Source organism: Erinaceus europaeus, chromosome 13, assembly GCF_950295315.1.
Source record: "Erinaceus europaeus chromosome 13, mEriEur2.1, whole genome shotgun sequence".
NCBI classification, from domain to species: Eukaryota; Metazoa; Chordata; class Mammalia; order Eulipotyphla; family Erinaceidae; genus Erinaceus; species Erinaceus europaeus.
The window spans coordinates 91,032,921-91,053,644 of NC_080174.1; the positions used below are offsets into that span (position 1 = coordinate 91,032,921).

At 42.5% G+C, this 20,724-nt stretch overlaps 1 protein-coding gene and 1 pseudogene across 4 annotated transcripts in view; one reads left to right on the forward strand and one right to left on the reverse strand.

Annotated features, from left to right (window-relative positions):
• Positions 1-20,724, forward strand: part of LOC107523550 (zinc finger protein 709-like) — a 596,771-nt gene that overhangs the window by 550,388 nt on the left and 25,659 nt on the right. Inside the window, exon 2 of one of the 4 annotated variants that reach the window (XM_060206428.1) lies at positions 10,062-10,120. The exons of the other annotated variants lie outside the window; for them this stretch is intronic. The gene's annotated coding sequence lies outside the window, so the exon portion shown is untranslated. The remainder of the gene's footprint in view (positions 1-10,061; positions 10,121-20,724) is intronic. 4 annotated transcript variants of the gene reach the window in all.
• LOC103127677 (heterogeneous nuclear ribonucleoprotein A1-like) lies at positions 1,662-3,487 on the reverse strand (annotated as a pseudogene).

Genomic DNA, 20,724 nt, shown 5'->3' on the forward strand with positions numbered 1-20,724 from the left:
ATATTCAAATTCATTAAATTCAAAAATTGTAGTCTTGCAGGTTTCCCTATCAATTTAGAAATTGTCATTTCTAATGTACTTTTATCATGAGTCCCATGAATTGACATCTTAACAAAATTTTGGTTAGTGCTTCAGACAAGCCCATTTACAGAGTGCTGACAACCTCAGGGACATTGTTGAAAAAGAGAAAAAAATCTCCAATGATGTCTTGCCACTTTCATTCTAATGACACAAAGTCCCCAACTCCCCCTGCAAAGAGAATCTACAGAACCACTACTTCCACATGTGAATGAGGATGGTGCAGGTGCCACCATGCGAGCTGCTTGACAAGGTACCAGCTTTGGTACCAGCTTAGCAGGACATTCAGCACAGCTGGACTCTCCAGGTCAGACTAAAGCCATGCTGCCTTTTGTCATGTGTAAGGCTTGGATTAAGCTCTACGTGGCCTTAATAATCTTTACCTGTGTCCAGGCTAAATGGAGACCTCCAAATCTTCTTCCTCACTATTCCAGACTTTAGGTTCATAGTCAACAATTTGTTTGGTTTATGTGTCAACTCCTGGGTTCCAGATGCTACCATAATGCCAGTTTCCCTGGGCAGAGGATCCCACCAATGTGTCCTGGAGCCCCACCTCCCCAGATCCCTGCCCCACTAGGGAAAGGGAGAGACAGGCTGGAAGTATAGTGCCACCTGTTAACACTCATGTTTAGCAGGGAAGCAATTCCAGAAGCCAGAACTCCCACCTTCTGCACCCCACAATGACCCTGTTCCATACTCCCAGAGGGATAAAGACTAGAAAAGCTGTCAAGGGAGGGGATGGGATACAGAGTTCTGGGGGTGGAAATTGTGTGGAGTTGTTTTTCCTATGTTTTTTTCAGTGTTTCTTTTTTATAAGTAAAAATTTAAAAACAGGTTTCAGGGGGAGGGTGTCTCCAGAAAATTGGGGCTTGCCTGATCCCAGGACTCATGTGTTGACTGTTTTATGTTTCTGAGAGGTTGAGCGAGAGGAGGAATTCCACCACACTGCTCCACCCCAAGTGTAACTTTCCCTCCCTGTGGTGCTCCCGTGGGGTGCTCAGACCTGACATCTCATATACAGTAAGGCAAATTCTCCTGTGTGAGCCAGCTGTGTCCAGTGTTCATATTTATTTATATTCAGTAGCACAGTGTTGTTTTCTTTAATATTTATTCATTTTCCCTTTGTTTTTGCCCTTGTTGTTTTATTGTTGTAGTTACTGATGTCTTCCTTGTTGGATAGGACACAGAGAAATGAAGAGAGGAGGGGGAGACGGAGAGTGGGAGAGAAAGATAGACACCTGCAGACCTGCTTAACCGCTTGTGAAGCAACTCCCCTGCAAGTGTGGAGCCAGGGGCTTGAACCGGGATCCTCTCACTGGTGCTTGTGCTTTGCACCACCTACACTTAACTGCTGCACTACTGCCTGACTCCCGTGTTTTGTTATTTTAAAGACACATTTATTCAGCATCATGATCAGACTATTACATTTAGCAATCAACAGCATGGGTGAAAAAAAAATCTACATTATGTGGTCTGGGAGGTGGCACAGTGGATAAAGCAGCCGTCTCTCAACCATGAGGTCCTGAGTTCAATCCCCGGCAGCACTTATACCAGAGTGATGTCTGGCTCTTTCTCTTTCTTCCTATGTTTCTCATTAATAAATAAATAAAACCTTTAAAAAATCTACATTAAAACCCTATCTTGGAATGCTTTACACTTCCCACAAATAGAAACTAAAACAACCTGTTACACAATTAGTCACAAATACAGTTCTCCAAAGTTTTTTTTTTTCCCATACACAAGAGTATTGTCTAACACAAGTCTTCTTTGTAGCAGCTAGGCCCTGTCACCCCTGTGCTTGGCAGTTCACAAATCTGTTGTAACTTGTCACTTCCCTGTCACTTCTCTGACTCTGCTCTCCTGCTAAGCTTTGTTTCCTGTCGATTAAAACTTTCTGCTGCTGCCATATCTACAGCTGCTCTTGCAGCCATCATATCCACCTTTTTTTCTTGGTTTGGCAAAATACTGGCTACCACCACCATAGGGGCCAGAGCTTCGGCCTCCAAAGTTTTCTTCCACCTCCAACATTACTTCCATCATTGCCAAATCCATTGTAGCCATCCCCATTGCCACCACCTCAGCTGCCACCAAAGCCACCTCAACCACTAAAGTCTCCTCCTCGGCCAAAGTTGTCATTGCCACCAAAGCCACCACCAAAGTTTCCAGAACCACTTCATCTTCTTTGCCTAGCCATCTCTGGCTGTGATAAGGCTTTCCTTGCTTCAGAGTTGTGGCCACCCACAGTATGCTATTTCTGAATGACAGTCTTGTCGGCAGAATCATGGTCATCAAAGGTTACAAAAGCAAAGCCTCGGGAGTCAGGTGGTAGCGCAGTGCGTTAAGAACAGGTAGTGCAAAGCACAAGGACTGGTGTGAGGACCCAGGTTTGAGCCCCCGGCTCCCCACCTACAGGGGAGTTGTTTCACAGGCGGTGTCTGTCTTTCTCTCCCCCTCTGTCTTCCCCTCCTCTCTCCATTTCTCTGTCCTATCCAATGACAACTTAGTAACAACAACAATAATAACTACAACAATAAAATAACAAGGGCAACAAAAAGGGGAAATGAATAAATAAATATTTAAAAAAAAGCAAAGCCTCTCCTTTTGCCACTGCCCCAGTCAGTCATGATTTCAATAACTTAGAGTACAGAATAATGCCTTTGATGGTGTTCTTCAGTGTCTTCTTTAGTGCCACCCACAGAAATATTTTTCACAGTGAAGTGGGCACCAGGTCATTGAGAATCTTCTCTGGAGATGGCTCTCTCTGGTTCCATAATTCTCCCAACCACCCTGTGTAGCCTTGCATTCATGGTGCATTAATCAGGTGTGCCATCACCCAGCCCCTACTCTCAATTTCTCTTTCTTGATCCAAAATAAACACAAATAAAATCAAATTAATAAATAAGGCAAACAGCTTGCATGTATTACAATGTGCAAGGAGCCGAATTTGAGATCCAGGTCACCACCTGCAGGGGGAAAGCTTTACAAGTGGTGAAGCCTGGGTGAAGTCACCTCTGTCTCTCTCCCTCTCTATCACCCCCTTCCCTCTTGATTTTTGGCTGTCCCTATCCAATAAAGATTATAAAAAACAAATTAAAAAAAAAGCAAACAGCTTATATTGTTCTCATTAAATCACCATCGGGGCCAGAAGCAGACTAACAGAAGCAGAAAACAGAACTAGTCAGACAGAAGATGAGTTAGAGAAAACTAAGAAAGAGGTAAACGAGCTCAAAAAGATATTGAGAGACACTGAAAACAACAACAGAGACATATGGGATGATCTCAAAAGAAGTAACATTCATATAATTGGCCTGCCAGAGGAAGAAAGAGAAGAAGGGGAAAGAAACATTCTAGAGGAAATTATAGAAGAAAACTTCCCAGACCTGAATAACAGAAAGGACATCAAGATTCAAGAGGCCCAGAGAGTTCCAAACAGAATCAACCCAGACCTGAAGATACCAAGACACATCATAGTCACAATGAGAAGAAGTAAGGATAAAGAAAGGATCCTAAAAGCTGCAAGAGAGAAACAAAAAGTCACAGACCGGGGAAAACCCATAAGACTATCAGCAGACTTCTCCACTCAAACTCTAAAAGCCAGAAGAGAATGGCAAGATATCTACTGAGCCCCGAATGAAAAAGGGTTTCAACCAAGGATAATATATCCTGCTAGACTTTCATTCAAACTAGATGGAGGGATCAAAACCTTCTCAGACAGACAACAGTTAAAGGAGGCAACCATCACCAAACCGGCCCTGAAAGAGATTCTAAAAGACCTCTTATAAACAAGAACATCACTATAATACATGCAATATATCAGAGCAAACAAAAATTTGTTGAACAATGGCAGTACAATACATTAAATCCATAATATCAATAAGTGTCAACGGCTTAAACTCACCCATCAAAAGGCACAGAGTAGGGGGATGGATCAGAAAACATAACCCAACCATATGCTGCTTGCAAGAATACCATCTGACAACAAGATAAACACAGACTTAAAGTGAAAGGATGGAAAACTATCAGACAGGAACAGCCATTCTCATCTCTGACACAATAGATTTTAAATTAAAGTAATAAAGATAGGCAAGGACATTACATAATTATTAGAGGATCAATCAGCAAGAAGACATAACAATCATTAACATCTATGCACCCAATGAGGTACCATTTAAATACATCAAGCACCTACTGAAAGAATTTAAAAAATACATCAATAGTAATACAATAAGTGGGAGGCTTTAATACCCCACTCTCACATTTAGATCAACAAAGCAGAGAATCAACAAAGATACAAGAGAATTAAATGAAGAGATTGACAGACTAGACCTCTTGGACATTTTCAGAGTCCTTCACCCCAAAAAACTGGAATACACATTCTTTTCAAATCCACATAACACATACTCAAGGATAGACCACATGTTAGGCCACAAAGACAGCATCAATAAATTCAAGAGCATTGAAATCATCCCAAGCATCTTCTCAGACCACAGTGGAGTAAAACTAATATTTAAAAAGCAAACAGAAAATTATTAAAAGTCACAGAATTTGGAAACTAAACAACATACTCCTTAAAAACCACTGGGTCAGAGAGTCACTCAAGCAGGAAACTCAAATGTTCCTGGAAACAAATGAAAATGAAGACACAACCTATCAAAATATTTGGGACACAGCTAAAGCTGTATTGAGGGAAACATACAATCACATATTAAACAACAAGAAAAAGCTCAAATGAACGACTTTACTGCACACCTCAAGGACTTAGAGGAAGAAGAACAAAGGAACTCCAAAGCAACCCGAAGGACAGAAATCACTAAAATTAGAGCAGAAATAAACAACATCGAAAATTAGAGAACCATACAAAAGATCAATGAAGCCAAATGTTGGTTCTTTGAAAGATTAAACAAAATTGACAAACCCCTAGCCAGACTCACCAAACAAAAAAGAGAGAAGACTCAAATTAATAGAATTGTAAACAATGGAGGAGATAGCACAACTGACACCACAGAAATCCAGAAAATCATGCGAAACTTCTATGAAGGACTGTATGCCACCAAGCTAGAGAATCTGGAAGAAATGGAACAATTCCTAGAAACATATGCCCTTCCAAAACTGAACCAAGAAGAACTACAAAACCTAAATGCACCAATCACAGACAAAGAAATTGAAACCGTTATTAATAATCTCCCCAACAACAAAAGTTCTGGACCAGATGGCTTCACACACGAATTCTACAAAACTTTCAGGAAACAGTTAGTGCCCATACTTCTTAAACTTTTCCATAAGATTGAAGAAACAGGAATACTCCCTTCCACCTTCTATGAAGCCAACATCACCCTCATACCAAAAGCTGATAGGGACACAACAAAAAAGGAAAACTACACACCAATATCTCTGATGAACATAGATGCCAAAATATTAAACAAGATCTTGGCCAACTGGATACAGCAGCACATCAAAATGATTGTTCATCACGACCAAGTGGGATTCATCCCAGGGATGCAAGGATGGGTCAACATCCATAAGTCAATGAATGTCATTCACCACATGAATAAAAGCAAAGCCAAAAACCACATGATTTTCTCAATAGATGCAGAGAAAGCCTTTGACAAAATCCAACACCCATTCATGCTCAAAACTCTACAAAAAATGGGAATAGATGGGAAATTCCTCAAGATAGTGGAATCTATATATAGCAAACCTACAGCCAACATCATACTCAATGGCCAGAAGCTGAAAGCATTCCCCCTCAGATCAGGGACTAGACAGGGCTGTCCACTGTCACCATTACTCTTCAACATAGTATTGGAAGTTCTTGCTATAGCAATCAGGCAAGAGAAAGAAATCAAAGGAATACAGATTAGAAGGGAAGAAGTCAAGCTCTCACTATTTGCAGATGATATGATAGTATACATAGAATAACATAAAAAAATCCAGCAGAAAACTACTGGAAGTTATTAGGCAATATAGTAAGGTGTCAGGTTACAAAAACAATGTAAAAAAACCAGTGGCATTTCTTTATGCAAACAGTAAATCTGAAGAAGACATCCAGAAAGCACTCCCATTTACTGTTTCAGCAAAATCAATAAAATACCTAGGAATAAAGTTGACCAAAGAAGTGAAAAACTTGTATACTGAAAACTATGAGTCACTACGCAAGGAAATAGAAACTGATACCAAGAAATGAAAAGACATCCCATGCTCATGGATTGGAAGCATAAATCAAAATGAATATTCTCCCCAGAGCCATATATAAATTTAATGCAATACCCATCAAAGTTCCACTAAGCTTCTTTAAGAGAATAGAACAAACACTACAATCATTTATCTGGAACCTGAAAACACCTAGAATTGCCAAAACCATCTTGAGGAAAAGAAACAGAAATGGAGGCATCACACTCCCAGATCTCAAACTATATTATAAAGCCATCATCATCAAAACGGCATAGTACTGGAACAAAAATAGGCACACAGACCAGTGGAACAGAATTGAAAGCCTGAAAATAAATCCCCACACTTATGGAAATCTAATCTTTGATAAGGGGGCCCAAAGCATTAAATGGAAGAAGGAGGCTCTCTTCAATAAATGGTGCTGGGAAAACTGGGTTGAAACATGCAGAAGAATGAAATTGAACCACCTTATCTTGCCGGAAACAATAATCAACTCCAAATGCATCAAAGACCTGGATGTTAGACCAGAAATAATCAAATACTTAGAGGAAAACTTTGGTAAAACACTTTCCCACCTACACCTCAAGGACATCTTTGATGAAATAAACACAATTGCAAGAAAGACTAAAGCAGAAACAAACCAATGGGACTACATCAAATTGAAAAGCTTCTGTACAGCCAAAGAAACTATTAAACAGGGAAGCTGGGTGGTAGTGCAGTGGGTTAAGCACACATAGCGCAAAGTGCAAGGACCTGTGGAAGGATCCTGGTTCAAGCCCCCGGCTCCCCACCTGCAGGGGAGTTGCTTCACAGGTGGTGAAGCAGGTCTGCAGGTGTCTGTCTGTCTTTCTCTCCCCCTCTCTGTTCCCCTCCTCTCTCCATTTTTCTCTGTTCTATCCAACAATGATAATATCAACTACAACAATAAAAACAAGGGCAACAAAAGGGAATAAAGAAAGAAAGAAAGAAAGAAAGAAAGAAACTATTAAACAAAGAGACCCCTCACAATATGGGAGATCTTCACATGCCATACATCAGACAAGAAACTAATCACCAAATTATATATAACAAGCTCAGCAAACTTAGCACCAAAAAATCAAATGACCCCATCCAAAACTGAGCAGAGGATATGAACAAAACATTCACCTCAGAGGAGATCCAAAAGGCTAACAAACATGAAAAACTGCTCTAGGTAACTTTTTGTCAGAGAAATGCAAATTAAGACAACACTGAGATACCACCTCACTCCTGTAAGAATGGCATACATGAAAAAGGACAGCAGCAACAAATGCTGGAGAGGTTGTGGGGACAGAGGAACCCTTTTGTATTGCTGGTGGGAATGTAAATTGGTCCAGCCTCTGTGGAGAGCAGTCTAGAAAACTCTCACAATGCTAGACATGGACCTTCTATATGACCTAGTAATTCCTCTCCTGGGGTCATAACCCAAGGACTCCATAACCCCCAACCAAAAAGAGGTGTGCACTCCTATGTTCATAGCAGCACAATTCATAATAGCTAAAACCTGGAAGCAACCCAGGTGCTCAACAACAGATGAGTGGCTGAGAAAGCTGTGGTATATATACACAATGGAATACTATACAACTATCAAGAACAATGAACCCACCTTCTCTGACCCATCTTGGACAGAGCTAGAAGGAATTATGTTAAGTGAGCTAAGTCAGAAAGATAAAGATGAGTATGGAATGATCCCACTTATCAACAGAAGCTGAGAAAGAAGATCTGAAAGGGAAACAAAAAGCAGGATCTGACTAGATTGAAAGTAGGGCACCGAAGTAAAAACCCTGTGGTAAGGGGTAGACATGCGGCTTCCTGGGCTGGTGGCGGTGGGTGGGTGGGATGGGACACAGTCTTTTGGTGGTGGGAATGGTGTTTATGTACACTCCTAGTAAAGTGTAGTCATATAAATCACTAGTTAATTAATATGAGAGGGGGAAAATTAATTGTATGTCTCGAAGTTTTTAAAACACAGACTGAGTCTTTTTAATATATAGGCTGTGTGTTTGATATGCGGACTCTCTCAAAAACCTAGACCAAGTAGATCAGAAGCAACCATAGCACAGCTATATACAAGATACTGGGTACTGTACAGCAAACCCTAACAAAAGGACTTTTCAAAGTTAACCCAATTACCAAGTAATGTGATGATAACATTAACTATCCATTGTCTTTTTGAACCCTAAGACAGCAGGAACCTCAAATCTCCACTATAGAGCCCCTACTTCCCCCAGTCCTGGAACCCTTGGATAGGGCCCACTTTCCCGCATGCCTCTCCCAATCCATATCAAATAATATTGCATCTGCTGATCGCAACCTAATCAACGCAACATGCTTCAGCTCAGACTGTGTCCAGAGACTTCACATGTGGAATGACAACCCTTCAGCTTCATTACTTGGGTGAGACCTTTCCTTTCATAGTATTCTCTAATTCCATCCCAGGTGGTTCACTTTCTAATAAAGTCCCAAAACCTAGATATACACCAGGTTCTGTGAGAGAGAGCCTATGTTCACATGTATCCATAAACTACTGCAAAATATATACCTGAAAGCAGTACACTAGAGTTTGCAGTGAGTACCCCAACACTTCCTCTCCACTATTCCAACCTTTGGGTCCATGATTGCTCAACAATTTGTTTGGTTTTGTATGTTAACTCTCTTTTCAGCCACCAGGTTCCAGATGCTAACATGTGTTACAGAGCAAAAATCAAATCTCCATTTACTGCAAGGAAGCAAAAGATGTTTATTTACGAATTGCAATCCAGGCCGAGTGGTGACTGATGTTAGTCTACCAAGCTCGACCATGAACAAGGCTCAAACCACACAAGTTATAGGATTCTAGAGTACATCTTGAGTGGGGAATATGCAAAACCAGAATTCTATCACACACTCAATAGCATTTTACAGAAAACGTAGGATCTAATCATTTCAGACATTGTAATGCTCTAAGCAGCCTATAAGAATTGTCTAATTTCAAGCCTTTATGCAAAATAGGGTTACCACACTTTCTCGTTGTCAGCCAAGACCACCGGACTATCAGCTCCCTCGACCTTGAGCAATGGTTGGGTTTCAAGGACTTGGTTAGGCTAGCTATTCTCTTTAAGACAAACAACAGGTGGCTTACATCTTGGTGTGTGGGTTTTGTCTAGCCCCCCTTTTTACAGGAATTTTCCACTGCAGGCAGAAAAGCAACTATACTTACAACTCATGCTTAAAATTTTACTTAAAGCAATTCTAAAGTTACTGCTTCTAACAACATGATGCCGGCCAGGCTTCCCTGGACTGAAGACCCCACCAATGCATCCTGGAGCTCCGCTTCCCCAGAGACCCACCCTACTAGGGAAAGAGAGAGGCAGACTGGGAGTATGGACCGACCAGTCAACGCCCATGTTCAGCGGGGAAGCAATTACAGAAGCCAGACCTTTCACCTTCTGCAACCCACAGTGACCCTGGGTCCATGCTCCCAGAGGGATAGAGAATGGGAAAGCTATCAGGGGAGGGGGTGGGACATGGAGATTGGGTGGTGGGAACTGTGTGGAGTTCTACCCTATGGTTTTGTTAATTTATCCTTTCTTAAAAAAAAAAAAAAAAAAAAAAAACACAAGAAGCCGACCCTGAACCACCAGGCTAGAGAGGCAGCACTGGGCTCCAGGGCAGAGGCATCTGTTTCCGGACCGTCAGCTGAGGCCAGCCGCACGGGCTGCTGGGAATTGTAGTTTGCACGGCTCTTCTCCGTCTTCTTCTTCCGGTCAGGCCAAGCGGCGCCAGCGGGGTCCTGCACACGCGCAGCTGGGCGGCAGGTTTGTGTTGCTGTAGCTGGGAGTCTGGCTCTGCAGAGCCGGTTGCATGGCGGCGTCAGGTCAGTCGCATCCGCGGGTGTCGGGTGGCGGCGGGAGCCAGGCGAGGCCTTGGCGTGACCGGCTTTAAAGACCTGGGGCTCTGCGTGTGTCGGGGAGGTGCGCCAGCCTCGCCTCCGGTCATTCTGCGCCGCCTTCCTGCTGGTCTGGGTCCCGCTTCCCCTCACCCCGCTTTGGGGCCCGCGGAGCTGCGGGGAGGTGCGGGGCCCGCGGGGGCGCGGCGTGAGCCGCTGGGGCGGGCGCAGGGTATTTGGGGTAGGCTCTGGCAGGGTTCTGGCGGGCGGGCTGACCGGCGGGTCTGCGCAGGCGCGGGGTTGCGGTTCCCGAGTGCGTGCGCGGAGCCTGCGGGGCAGTGCAGCTGCAGGAAGCGTGTCTGCAGCTGCTGCCCGCTGCCCTGCCCGGGGCCTGGCGGGACTGGCCTGCTGGAGCTGGTCCCGCTGCAGAGTCTTGTGCAGCGACTCTGCGGCTGCCTCACGTGCTGCCATGCCTGTTAGACCCAGATTTTCAAATCCCGTTCCCGCAGAGAGGAGGCTAGAATCACATGTAAAAGCAAAGATCCTTTATTGAAACAGGCTTAAACCTGGACCACATGCACTTCCCAGTAGTGGCATTTGAGCCCTGAAGAGACGCAGATTATTATTATTATTATTATTTTTACAAGAGGGGAGGGGACTGGGGAGACAGCATAATGGCTATGTAAAAAAACTTTCATGCCTGAGGCACCAAAGGTCCCAGGTTCAATCCCCAGCACCACCATCAACCAGTGCTGAGCAGGGATCTAGTCTCTCTCTTTTTTTTTTTTTTTTGCCCACTTTTATTTTTATTTTTATTTTTTTTAATTTTTTTTTTATTTAAGAAAGGATTAATTAACAAAACCATAGGGTAGGAGGGGTACAACTCCACACAATTCCCACCGCCCAATCTCCATATCCCACCCCCTCCCCCCGATAGCTTTCCCATTCTCTATCCCTCTGGGAGCATGGACCCAGGGTCATTGTGGGTTGCAGAAGGTAGAAGGTCTGGCTTCTGTAATTGCTTCCCCGCTGAACATGGGCGTTGACTGGTCGGTCCATACTCCCAGTCGACGCAGATTATTTTTAAACACATCAGGAGGGGGAACTTGGGGGGACCACAGTCCCTAGCAGTTTTTGTCAGTTCTGCAGATTTTGGGTTTCGGGCTATCATGACCTCCGTTTACAGAACTGCTCATAAAACTGCTGATAGGTAGAAACTTTGAGACTGGTTTTTCAAGAGTAAAGTGCAGCTGTACTGCAGCAGTTGGATTATGAGGTATTTCTTGGCTGCCTTAGACAATATGGAGTAACAGTGGCCCTCACATCCCCCCTTTCTTTTGGGAGTCAATAGGCCCAATCATGGGTCTGTTTCTGTTTCTTGGTCTATGACTGGTTCTGCATAAGTTTTCTCAAACATAAGGTTTCTCAAAATAATGCAGGTGCATAAGTAAAGTACAGTTTCTCAAGATGTGAGCAAGATACAGTTGAGGCAAAAATTCATGTCACTTTTTCAGGTTTTTGTAATCATCTACCTGCTCGGACCTTCTGTATGAATAGCTAAATCTAACAGCTTTTTTTTTTTTTTTAACCCATCTTAACCCACCTAAAGAAATCCTGCTGCACAGCATGGGGAGTCCTCTCTGGCCAACTGCCACACATATGGAAATTCACCAACCCCCAGCCAAGGAATTTTCACTTACTCTTACCCACATAATCACTTACTCTTACCCACACAAGTTTACTTACTTTTGCCCACACATCTTATTTACACTAAACCTCATTTATCAGAGCCTATTTCTAATTTTACTTCAGTTTCTTTTTTACTTTCACAACTTTTCTGTAACATTCTTTTAGTTTTATCTATACACTCTCAAGTCAAATTATCTCTCTTAAAATTTAGTACAAGGAGGAAAGGGAATAACAGAAAATTTACCCTAAGCATCATTAAATCTTTTATATCTCATCATCAATTTTAAAATCTAAAAATCTTTTTGTTACTATTTACATTAGAGGGAGTTGATGAAGTCTTTTGCTGGATCAGCTGTTGTATCTGTAAGGTGAGCTGCTTTGTGACACGGGTGGAGGTCTCCTCAGGTCCTTTGACTGCAACTGCAAGAATTCTAAATGGGAGAATCTGCTTCTGTGGAAAAACAAGCATACCCTTGCCCCAGTGTTAGTAGAACATCTGCTCTCATGACAGGCATCAGAGGCAGTGGTCTGCCAAAAGCAATTTCAAAGGGAGACAGTTTGTTTACAAATGGCCAGCAGCACACTCTCAGAAGGGCCAGGGGCAGGAACGATACCCATCCCCCACCAGTTTCAAGGGTTAATTTAGTTAAAGTCTCTTTCAGGGTCTAATTTACCTCTCTACCTGCCCAGAGCTATGGGGCCCATTAACACAATGAAATTTCTAATTTGTTCCCATTTCTTGGGCCACTAACTGAGACATGGTAGCAGTGAATGCCAGCTCATTACTAGAAACAGTGGTGAGGGGGAACTCTCCACCTGGGCACTATTTTATCTAAAATTTTCTTGCTCACCATCCATTCCCCCTCAGACTTTATTGGATAAACTAATGTCTTTTCACCTTTTCTTAGTCCCTAGTCCTAATCTCCCGCCCATCTTATCTTTCTCCTTACTGTATCCAGGGTCCTTTGGAAGCAGGGGTCTGGTAGAATCAATGCCAAGGCTGGTCCTGCTTGCTGTGTAGTTGTGCAAGTGGCTTCATCTGCCCTCCAGTTTCTTTTCTGATGTCCAGGACAATGGATCATGCACGGCTTCTTTCAGGGTCCATGCAGCCTCCAGTAGGTTCAGTATCTGGTCCTTGTTCTGGATCTCCTTCCCAGTGGAGGTCAGGAATCCTCTTTCCCCGCATGTTCCATGCACATGCCATGTAGTGAAGGCATACCTCTTGGCAGTCATGCTTTTGTGGGGGAGCCTCAGGATCTGTCTCCGACATCATGGTGGCAGGGTTCAGGCTGGTGGCGGCACTGAACTTCACTCGTGGCTGGTCTAGGAACAGAGCTTGGTAGTGAATTAGGTGGGCATTTGACTTGCCCCAGTGTTAGCTTGTCTGCTTTCTTTGCTTTCTTTACCAGTAGTGCCACAGGTTGTCCTTAGGCATTTTGGCCATCCAGCAGCCACTGGGCCCAATATTTGACAAATAGGCAACAGGTCTGTGTCATGGCCCAGGTTTTTGGGTCACACTCCCCAGCTTATTCCTTTAAGTTCATCCACAAGCAGTCTAAAAGGCTTGTTGATAAAAACAGTCTTTCTTCTAGTGTCCTTTCTCTTTGCAGTAAAGTCACTGATCTTTCTCTATCCTTAGCCTAATCTTTCTGACTTTTCTCTTCCCTCTGGGCACTGCCCCAGCTTTTTTTCTTTCTTCTCAAGGTTAACTTTCTTCTAATATCTGGGGAGGATTTGAGCAACAAAAGGCCAAATTCAGTGCCATTCTATTCACCTTAGAGAGATTTGTGGGGCATTTTACTGACCCTTGGAGATCCCATAGGAGAAACTGGCAGTACTATTGAAGAGATGTCACAGCTGCAGTTATTCATTTATGACCAGCAAGACATACACAAAACCAAATTAGAAGTTACTAAAATTGATAATCCAATGACTAGAATTGGCTCATATATCTTTCTGTAATTTTAGAAGGCCTTTTTAACAAACAGGTGTAATAGTAGTATATAAAGTCAATATCCAATATGCTGGCATGACAAAATGATTACCATTTCTTTAGCATGATTTTAAAATAGTTTAAGCACAATATTTATTACAACTTAGTTTGCTGTTAGGATATTTACTCATTAGAAAGCTATCACACCCTTGGAGTGGCTATGAGTAAGGGTGGGTATAAAACTCTTGATAGATTTTACACTCTAAAACTCTGATATGACAACTTAAAAGGCTAAAATAAACCTCACAGCTAATGTTCAAAACAATCTTTTGCTTTTATATCACCGTAAAATAACAATTTTAGACTAAATAATTTTGTTAAATCAGGATTTGCTAAACATCCAATCTTTTAGCAGACCAGAAAAACCATGTACCAACTTAATTTCTCAAGAATAAATTACTGACAGTGTCTTAAAACAAACCAGATAATTTTTTAAAAGCAGAAAGATATAAAGAGGAAAACCAGAGCAAAAGCCTCAGGCAAGAAAATCGTTAATATAACCATTATGTTATTTTTCACTCACCCAGGCCAGTTCTACTTTTTTTGTTGAGAAGGTATTTGAAAACTTTTACATATCAGTAACTTTTCTGCCATTTGTCACCTGTGTGAAGTTAGAGACACAAGTTAGAGACACATCTTCGGTGTGTGATACCTAACTTGAGAAGCTCTGTTTGAATTTTTAAAGAAGATAAATTTAAAGGTTATCTTTTTAACCTCCTGTAGCAATTCCTGTAAGCCAGGATCTCCAAAACAAATTTAGTTTAACTAAATTTTACTTTAAGCTTTAAAAAAAACTCCAGTTACTTAGAGAGTTAACACACATTAGTGACAGTGCTTCTCAGGACATCTCCAGTGCCAGACAAATGCCAAATTTTCTGTGGACCAATTTCCACAAAACAGTTCACAGGGCATTTTGGGGGCCCTCCAAAATGTCCCAGACTTTTTCAGCTAAATACATAGATAATTTGCATTTCAACTTGGAGATGAAGAATTGTCACATTAAATATTTAGACTTTTACTTCAATTTTTCACTTACCTTAGCAAATTAATTTTACCTTTATATTAACACATAAGAACTGTGTTGGAAACTCCTTTTTTTTTTAAACTTTGTCTGATAAGAATGCAGCTTCAAAGCTACTTACACTTGTAAACGTAAAATTAATGTTTCTCAGGCCATAAAACCAAACTTAAAACACACATATAAACATGTAGTCTGTAGCACACAGGAGGAGAAAACTTTTATTACCAAGACATATAGTATCTCTTAGATGTCTGGAGCTGATTGCTTAGGGGAAAAGAACAGCTTTAAACCAGTACAGGCACACAACTTAGCAACATATCTGGTCGAACACAAATTCAGATCTGCACTGTCTTAGCTGAGCCATCTTCACTCACACAGTTTTTCAAGACAAAACATCTCACATTCATACACCAGGATTTCTTCCTCTGGTCTATGGCTTCCAGGACAGCCTTAACTAGCCCTAGGAAAAAAAAAAAAAGGAAGGAAAAAAAAAAGGAAGAAAAAAAAAAAGAGGAAGAAACAAATTCCTTCTGCTTCTCTTTACGAGAAGCCTAAGAGGACCAAGGACTGAAATAAAAGGAATTTATTTTTAATTTTGAGAGTGAAAATAAGGCTATTACTCAGACTTAACATAGAGACGACCTAAAAGACAAGACAAACCTCAGCTGAGTGATTTCAGGCCGGTACCAAGTCTGGCCCAGTCGCTCTGAGATGACCAAGCTTGAAATTCACCCTCCTTTAAAAGGGAAAGGTGTGTGTGGGGGTGATGCATGTAACACTTAAACTCAAATTATGTAACACTTAAACTCAAATTATTTAAATTCTTTGAAATAATCTAAGACCATGGTTAGTGGGATTGATGGTTTTTATCCCATGATCCTGGATTCCTGCAGGATAAAAAGTGAAACAAAAAGAGGCACACAAATAACAAACAAACTTAAAACCAAATGGCCTCGCTTCTTCCAGAGACCATCCAGATGGAACAACAGTGGCACACCATCACTAGATGGGGAGCGACCCACTGTCCCAATCCAAATTGATGAGGGGGACCCAGTCCCCTACAACAGGATCTGGGACATCTCCCAGCAATCCTGGCCCAGAGGTGTCACCCAGCATCCACCTTAACACGCGGGCCATTCATCTACAAAGTTAGTAATAGACAAGGACAAGACAATACAGCACAAAATTTACCTTGTTGGTCATGCTTCTAATTCTGCTTCTAAAACCCCTTCTGTTTCACTGGTTTAATCCCCCCTGCTTAACACTGTATTCTATTTACATAGCCACAGTTAACGAAGCACTGGCCTGCAGGCAGGGCATTGGTTTAATCCCCACTGGTTCACGATGTCTTTTTGCTCCGCCCCCTCTTGTAGTACACTCTGATTTGCACCAGTCACTTTTCGCTCCACCCTCTCTATGTCACATCCTGTTTCCACCCTACTTGACAAGTACATATATAAGGACAGGATTGTGATTGTAGTATAGTTTAGACGGATTAGATTGTGCTGCATTTCACATGAATAAAGAGATACTGTGTACAATTTAGCCATGAGTCTGTGGTCATCTGTCTCCTGCCTGCAAAGCTAGCCCGGCATTACCTCATAGTTATTGGACCGGTCTGTAGGCTCAGAAATTCAGGCGTTCTCTCTTCCAGGAGGAGGGATCCCGGGGGAGCCCCCAAATGTTATGCCCAGATTTTTAAATCCCGTTCCTGCAGAGAGGAGGCCAGAATCACATGTAAAAGCAAAGAGCCTTTATTGAAACAAACTTAAGCCTGGACCACATGCTCTTCCCAATAGTGGCATGTGAGCCCTGAAGAGACGCAGACAGATTATTTTTATCCACATCAGGAGGGGAAATTTGGGGGGGTGGGGAACTTAGGGGGTTACTGAAAGTACAGACCTGTTTGTCAGGGAATTTTTACCACAGTCCCTAGCAGTTTTTGTCAGTTCTGCAGATTTTGGGTTTCGGGGCTATCATGACCTCCGTTTACAGAACTACTCCTGATAGGTAGAATGTTGAGACTGGTTTTTCAAGGGTAAAGTGCAGCTGTACTGCAGCAGTTGGATTATGAGGTATTTCTTGGCTGCCTTAGACAATATGGAGTAACAGTGGCCCTCACCATGCTGCTGGTCTGGGCCAGGCCTTGGCATCAGAGAGGTTTGTTCATCTTCTTCTAAGCCTCTGGAATTGTGCTCGCAGAAATAAAATGATTAGTAGCTGATTCGACTTCCCCAAATGTTATATTTGTGGATAGAGATAGAAACGCAAAGGGAGTGTCCAGGAGGTGGCGCAGTGATGGGGCTTTGGACTCTCAAGCATGAGGTCCTGAGTTGGATCCCTGGCAGCACATGTGCCAGAGTGATGTCTGGTTCTTTCTCCTCCTCCTCCTGTCTTTCTCATTAATAAATAGGATTTTTTTTTTTTTTTTGCCTCCAGGGTTATCCATGCGGCTCAGTACCTTCACTATGAATCCACTGCTCCTGGAGGCCATTTTTTTCCCCACTTTGTTGCCCCTGCTGTCATTATTATTATTGTTGTCATTAATGTTGTTGTTGGATAGGATAGAGAGAAATGGAGAGAGGAGGAGAAGACAGAGAAGGGGGAGAAAGACAGACACTTGCAGACCTGCCTTACCGCCTATGAAGTGACTCCCCTGCTGGTGGGGAGTTGGGGGCTCAAACCGGGATCCTCATGCCGGTCCTTGTGCTTTGCGCCACCTGCGCTTAAGCCGCTGCACCCAATAAATAAAATATTAAAAACAAAAATCAAAGGGAAGGACGATCTACCCGGGGTGGGGGGAGAGCAGGAGAGAGACACTGCCGCCTTGTCTTTCCGCCTGTGAAGCTTCCTCTGCAGAAGGGGATACGGATAAAGAAGGACTGAGACCCAAGGCCCCAGCACTGTTCCATGTCACCTCTGTTTGGCGCGCCACTACCCGGCCTCACCAATAAAGGATAATATAGCTGTCAGTCCCTGCATGAGTCTAAAGTTTGCTAGTGCTCACAGGAAGGAACTAAAAAAAAAATTGCTTGAATGAATTTTAACTATTTTTTTAAGTATCTTTATTGGGGTACTATTGGTTTACAGTCGACAGTAAAATACAATAGTTTGTACATATGTAACATGCTCAGTTTTCCACATAGCAGTCCGACCCCCACTAAGTCCTCCTCTGCCTCATGTTCCAGGACCAGAGCCCTGCCCTCCACACCAAAGTCTTTTCCTTTGCTGCAAGACACCAATGAATTTTAACTATCGATTCAGCCCACTTCGTGCAAATACTTACCATCTCAACATGTCATTAATTTGAAACCATCGGCCGATTTTATAGCTTTAGACATTGAAAACAATACCTGGCATAATTGTCAAAGTCTGGCATTTGGTTGACACTTCAGGCAGAAGCATTTGAGCTGATGAGGTTCTGAGAACTCGGCAGCCACTGCAGTTAGTGACTGTTGTGTCAGACACACAGAGGTGCGAGCACACTGCTGGCGGCTTCATGTCACAGAGATGTGGTCATTGCCATGACCCATATCGCAGACTGCCGCATTCTTAGAAAAGTCAGCTGTGTGCTCTGTCCTCTCAACTTGCTCTCTAGTCCTTTCATAGCTTTGGACACTTTGAACTGTCTCTGGACAGTTTCTTCTGACTAATTTTTCCAGTATTACCCCCCACCAGCTATGATCATATTCCCTGACACTGTTCATACGAACATGGCCCTTTTCTGTGCTACTTTCTTTCTTTTTTTCTTTCTTCTTTCTTTTTTATTACTAGAGCACTGCTCATCCTTGGCTTATGGTAGTGTAGGGATTGAACCTGGGACTTCAGAACCTCAGGCATGAGAGTCTCTTTGCATAACCACTGTGCTATCTACCCCCACCCTTCTGTGCAACTTTCTATCAATTTTTACAAACTGCTTTGAAAACAGGCAGAAAGAATTAGAAATATTTCTAAGACATTTTACTCTTATGTAATACTAGTACTAAATGTGGGAGGTCTTCACAGCTTTAGAAATTGTTGTGAGCATAGATGGGAAAATGCCCTACTATTAATTAATTACTTAAATAGGGTAAAGAATTCTGCTGCAGTACTCATTTATTGACTCTAGATGGCGCTCTAACAACATGTTACACTCTAACATCACCCTCTTACATTAAAATAGGTTATTGAAATGCAGTTTAAAATTCTTAATATCCTGACGTCAAATTCTTATACAATTATGTATCCCAAATACCTCCTCAGTATAAGACAGGTAGGTGCACAGGTAAGGTCACAACAAATAATGTCCTCGAGTTGATGAAGCTGGTCCAGGCAGAGTTCTGGTCAAGATGGGTCCTGGGTCTGGTCCGGATGGGTCCTGGGTCTGGTCCAGATCTGTTCTGGTTCTGGTCCAATCTGGTCCGGTTCTGGTCCAAGTAGCTGGTTCCTTCCTGGGTCTGGGCCAGTAATCTGCAGATACCTCCATGACCTTCGCTGTGTTGATTGCCATGGGATATGCTGGATGGGACTTCTGAACTTACAGACTATCAGGCACTTCAAAAGTTGCCATCCATGTCCAAAAGTCTGGGGCTTTTGTCCCTGAGCTAGGCTGGGGTGGGGCTTAGGTCATTTCCAGCCAATGAGAATTGGGGTTTTCCTGACATGTAGGTCTAACTTTATCAGGCGATACAGATGTAGGCCTACCCTGCACAGGACTTTATCTTATGCTGGTGTAAGGGACATTTCAGAGAACTCAGGGGCCACATTGAGCTTGCCCTGCACAAGACTTTATCTTATGCCGGCCTGCAGGGGCATTTCAAAGAACTAAGGAGGCCGCATAAAGATTGCTCTGCACTGGACTTTATCTTACAATGGTGCAGGGCCATTTCAGGGTGTTTATCCTACATGGGACTTATCTATGCAGGCCTGCAGGATTTGGGGGCCAAGGTTCTAAATTTTATCTTTCACTTTACTTTGTCACTTAAAACTCAAGAGTATTTTAGCACTTTACTTTTAACAATGTTTCATCACTCAAGCATTTTAACATTTCAAACTCAAGATAATATTCTCACACTTGAATATTCACTTTAACTGTAACAAACACTCTAAACTGAAACAACTTATCCTAATATTTCCAGCCTATTTAAACATTACACACTCCAAGGAATACTTTCACACTTAATATTCTCACACTTCTTATATATGTCTTAAGTACACACTTATTATTTCATGGATGTTGGGTAGTATGCCAGCTCCCCCTGGCTTCTGCTTAACCAAGCACCGGTATGCCAATATAGGGATTGGTTTGATCCCATTCAAAGCGGTCTACTTACATAAATCACTTTTACATTTACATAAAGCACCACACTCCCTCCAGGGCATTGGTGGTTTAGTGGTAGAATTCTCACCTGCTCTGCCCCCTCTCCTTGTCACACCCTGATCTTCCACCAGTCACTTTTCGCTCCACCCTCTGCATGTCACATCCTGTTTCCACCCTACTTGGAGAGTATAAAAACAGCTGCTCTTCTGATTAAAGACACTTGGAAATTGTTTTCTGGCTCCGAGGGTTCCAGAGTGTATCTCCTGTGAAGTTAGTGCGGCACGAGTTCCTGATCCCTCTCCCACGCAGCAGCCTAGATCGGCTCCAGTTGAGTTCTCTCCAACCCAGAGAGCACTAGCTCGGGAAGAAGCACCCTCAGGCTATCCCGGCACATATTATTATTATATGTACACATAATAATAATATGTACATATTATTATTTCAAGTACATATTGTTTCAAGTACATTTTATTGTTTCCAGTACATATAATTGTTTCAAATACATATTATTGTTTCAAGTACACACTTTTTAGTATTATTCTAGGTTCACAGTCCTTATACATTAATATTATTCTAGTATAAATTTGGGC